This window comes from Daktulosphaira vitifoliae, unplaced genomic scaffold, assembly GCF_025091365.1.
Source record: "Daktulosphaira vitifoliae isolate Bord-2020 unplaced genomic scaffold, ASM2509136v1 Scaffold_2, whole genome shotgun sequence".
Lineage (NCBI taxonomy): Eukaryota > Metazoa > Arthropoda > Insecta > Hemiptera > Phylloxeridae > Daktulosphaira > Daktulosphaira vitifoliae.
The window spans coordinates 14,527,630-14,532,153 of NW_026099573.1; the positions used below are offsets into that span (position 1 = coordinate 14,527,630).

A 4,524-nucleotide genomic window follows, 5' to 3' on the forward strand; every position below is an offset into this window, starting at 1 on the left:
TTATAATGCTATAACTTATTGAAAAGTGTATTGATCAATATAATTTTTTTATGGGAAATACTATTTTCTAATAATCTCTTTTTTATTCGACATACTTTGTCTTAATCAGGATATTAATAAGGAACTAGCAGTTTATGTAGCTTTTGGAATAATCCACCAATTTTTTAAAATTAAACACTATCTAAAGATTTGCATCGAAGCGTTTTTTTTTTATAGTGATTTTAATCACTGTCAGATATACTTGATCCAACTATGCCACGTCACCACTGTGCCGCGACCCCCCTGTGCTGGGTTTTTTATATTCTTAACTTTATAATGCTATAAAATGCTATTTTGAAAGATGTATGGATCAATATAATTCTTTTTTTTATTGATGCATGATGTCTTTAACTATTATTTGGTTTATTTTCTTTATAAATCTGACTCTGTATATGCCTACAGGGGGGATTCAAAATGACAACTTTTTCACAAAAAATTTACTTTTTCGACTTAACGTTTGAAAGTGTTCTGGAAAGTCTTACACTTTTATATATATCTTAAATTAAAGCTAAAGTAATGTACTTTATTATGGAAAAGAAATATTTCGGACTTTTTTTTGTCTTCATGGTGAAAATTGATTCATTTAGTATATTTTTTTTTTAATGTAACCCTTTACATGTCTACAGGGGGGGTTTTAAAATGACAACTTTTTCACAAAAAATTAACATTTTCAACTTAATTTTAGAAAATGTTACGGATTTTTGTGTGAAAATTCTTGATTTAATTTTTTACATTTTTAACTTTATAATGCTATAACTTATTGAAAAATGTATGGATCAATACATATTTTTTTATAAGAAATAATATTTATATATTTCTTTCACTCGACATACTTTTTTTTTAAATCGGATCATTTCCCTATGTACGAGGGGGGTACAAATCTAAAAAATGCATATAGTAAGTAGAAATTTTTGACTTAACTTTTGAAAGTGTTCCGGAATGTCTGACACTTTTATATATATCTTAAATTAAAGCTAATGTAATATNTGCATATAGTAAGTAGAACTTTTTGACTTAACTTTTGAAAGTGTTTCGGAAAGTCTGACACTTTTATATATATCTTAAATTAATGTTAAAGTAATGTTCTTTATTATAGAAAAAAAATATTTCGGACTTCATTTTGTCTTAATGGTGAAAACAGACATCAAAGTTAATAAAAAAATTAGTCGAAGACATTACCCTGCAAAATTGAAAAAATTCCCTTGTTCCCTGTAAATGGGGAAAACCTCACAAAAAAATTACAAATTTAAAAATCGCTAATTTTCGAAATTTTTTCAATTATTTTTCAGAGTTAATGAAAAAAATATGATTTTTGTATAAAAATTATTTTTTATATTTTTAACTTTATAATGCTCTAACTTTTTGAAAAATGAGTGGATCAATATAATTATTTTTTATAGATGCATGATGTCATTACCTATCATTTGGTATATTTCTTTTATAAATCTGACCCTTTACCTGCCCACAGGGGGGGATTCAATATTTATATTCCTCTTTCATTCGAAATATTTTATCTTAATCAGGATATAAATAAGGAAATAGCAGATCATGTAGCTTTTGGAATAGTCCACCATTTTTTTAAATTAAACACTATATAAAGATTTGCATCGAAGCGATTTTTATGACAATGATTTTAATCGCTGTCAGATATCATTATAGTTGACCCAACTAGGCCACGTCACCACTGTGATGCGACCACCCTGTGCTAGGTTTTTTTTTTTAATCTGACCCTTCACCGGCCCACAGATGGGAATTCAAAATGACAACATTTATACGAAACTTAACTTTATCAATTTAAATTTATACTGGACCCAACTATGCCACGTCCCCACTGTGCTGGGTTTCTTTTAACTTCATTACTGTAAAATTATGTTTTTAATTCTTTATTATTCTTACTATATTATTATACTATCAATAATTTATAGTTTAAGTTAAAGACGATTAAAAAGTACTGTGGATAAATGTTTATATTTTGTCATAAAATTACGTTATTTTTAAAAAAATGTTCTAGTTTTATAAAATTGAAGAAGCCATATTATTTTCCTATTTTTATTAGCCTAATATTTTCCATACTTCTACTGGCACTTCATCTGGTCCCACTCCTTTATTCTTTTTCATTGATGCCACAGCCTCCGATACCTCATTATCACTAATTAAATCTTTTGGATACTCCTCATTCAGTAATTTTTCAAAATACTCTTTTCATCTTTTTTTTACATCATCATCATTCGAGAGTTTCCTATTATCAACATTTTTAATACACCTTATATAATGATAATCTTTAGTCCTTTTCTCTCTTACTTTTGTATGTCTATAGATTTCTTTAAAATTTTAATATTCCCATTAAAAAGAAATTTATAGGTTTATTAGAATCTCAAAAATTTTTTTAAAAAATGTTTTTTTTTGTTTTTACAGCAATTATAATGAATTAAATGAACATCCCAGTGCAGAGTTCGAATCCCATTATGAAGGCGACGTCATAAATTATGGTGAAATTACAAATGCTAATTCTGATGTAGATGTGATTAAAAATAAAATAACAGTGTCAACATCGAACCAAAAAGCAATAACAATTTCTGATACGGAAATGGATAAAAATATTGAACAGACAGCTTATCACATAGAAGCTAACCAAAAAACAGAGAGAGGATCTATGCGAGACTCAAATAAAAAAAACGCAAAAGTTTCTCCAATAGTATTAAAAGAGAAAACTATAGTAGGATCTACTTCATTAGGCGGTAATAAAACAGTTACATTTTCTACAAAGTCTATTGATCTAAAAACAGATAAAAAGTCAGAAACATTAGGAAATTCAAGTATAGCAGAACAATTAAAAGGGCAAGAAGATTTTGTTTCTCCGACCGATTTTAGCCAAGACATAGCAGTAACTGAAAAAGACATACTGAAAGAGACGGCTATAAAGATAACGAGTTCTGAAGATTCCACAGTTAGTAATAAAGTTAATTCATTTGAAAAAAGTAATATTAAAAACAATGCGATTACTGAAGTTATAGACAACCATAATTATGNGCAATTACTGAAGTTATAGATAACCATAATTATGAAAATCAATCTCAATTAAAAGAAAATAATGATAATAATACGAAATTTTTATTGAAAAATAACATGAAAAAATTGAATGACACAAATAAAGATAGCGGAGAAAGTAAAAAAGCTAAAATACTTACATATAATAATATAACTCCTAAAGATGGTATCAATAAAGAATCGATGACAGAAAATTCTGAGCATGATCATACTTCAGGGCTAAATGGTTCTTTGGGACGGCCATTTAACAAAGCCATTGTTGAGGTGTTAGACCGTGTAGATACCCCTGAAGTCAATAATAAAAATGTCAATGATCAAAATATTCTGCAGACTGATTCTTTTAGCGTTTTACAGTCAGACATTGTTGAGCCGCCTGAAAAATATTGTTGTTGTCCTAATTGCAGAAAAAAATCAAGTATGTTAAATAAAAATATTTAAAATTTATTTTAGCTTCGATGCTTAGTTAAAAAGGTATTGGGTTTTACTTTGTCATGTTTTGTTATTGTGTCATTATATATGATTACTCCGCTCCTACTATAACGATTTTGCTTAAAGAATACAAAATGTATCTATTTGAAGCTATCATTATTATAGTTGAGAGGAATATTTCAAAATTATAGCAATATAATTTTGATTATCCCTCTCAATCTCCATTATAAAGGAAAAAATATATTTATTATAAAAAGTCAATGTTGATATTTTAATTTTAATTTCATATGAAATAACTTTTTGAAAAATGAACGGTGAATTATTTCAATAATAATTTTACAATTATTATTGAAATACTTTAAATGTTTTATTTGCTGGCGACATACAGTTTTTGAAAATCCAATCATTAACCAAGCTACTGCAAAGTCTTAAAATTATATCAAAATGTTCCAAAAATTTTAGGCCTTTATAAAATTAAAACTAATACAATGTTCCTAAAATTAAAAAAGAAAAACTATTCAAAATCTCATTTTTAGCTTCGATGCGAAGCTGAAAAGGTATTGGTTTTACTAAAATGTGTTTATTATTTTTTTTTTTTGTGTTTGTTACCACTTTTTCTGAGCTCTAACCGAACGGATTTCTTTCAACGATACGTCAAAAAATCAAAAATCGTATCTAGTCGAAGACATTACCCTCAAAAATTGAAAAATTTTCCCTCGTTCCCCGTAAATGAGGGAAACCTCCAAAAAAATTACAAATTTAAAAATCGCTAATTTTCGAAATTTTTTCAATTTTTTTTACTAAGAATTACTATAACTTTTTTAAAAATAATCAAATCAATATAATTTTTTTTATATAAATGCATGAAATCATTACTTTTTATTTGGTATATATTTTTTTTATATATGACTCATTACCTTCCTACAGGGGGGGATTCAATTTTGAAAGTGTTCCGGAAAGTCTGACACTTATATATATATATATATATTAAATTAAAGTTAATGTAAT

General features: G+C 26.8%; 1 protein-coding gene across 3 annotated transcripts in view; it reads left to right on the forward strand.

Moving 5' to 3' along the window:
* The window catches only part of LOC126897834 (uncharacterized protein DDB_G0287625-like), a 69,002-nt gene that overhangs the window by 57,576 nt on the left and 6,902 nt on the right, over window positions 1–4,524 (forward strand). The window lies entirely within an intron of this gene.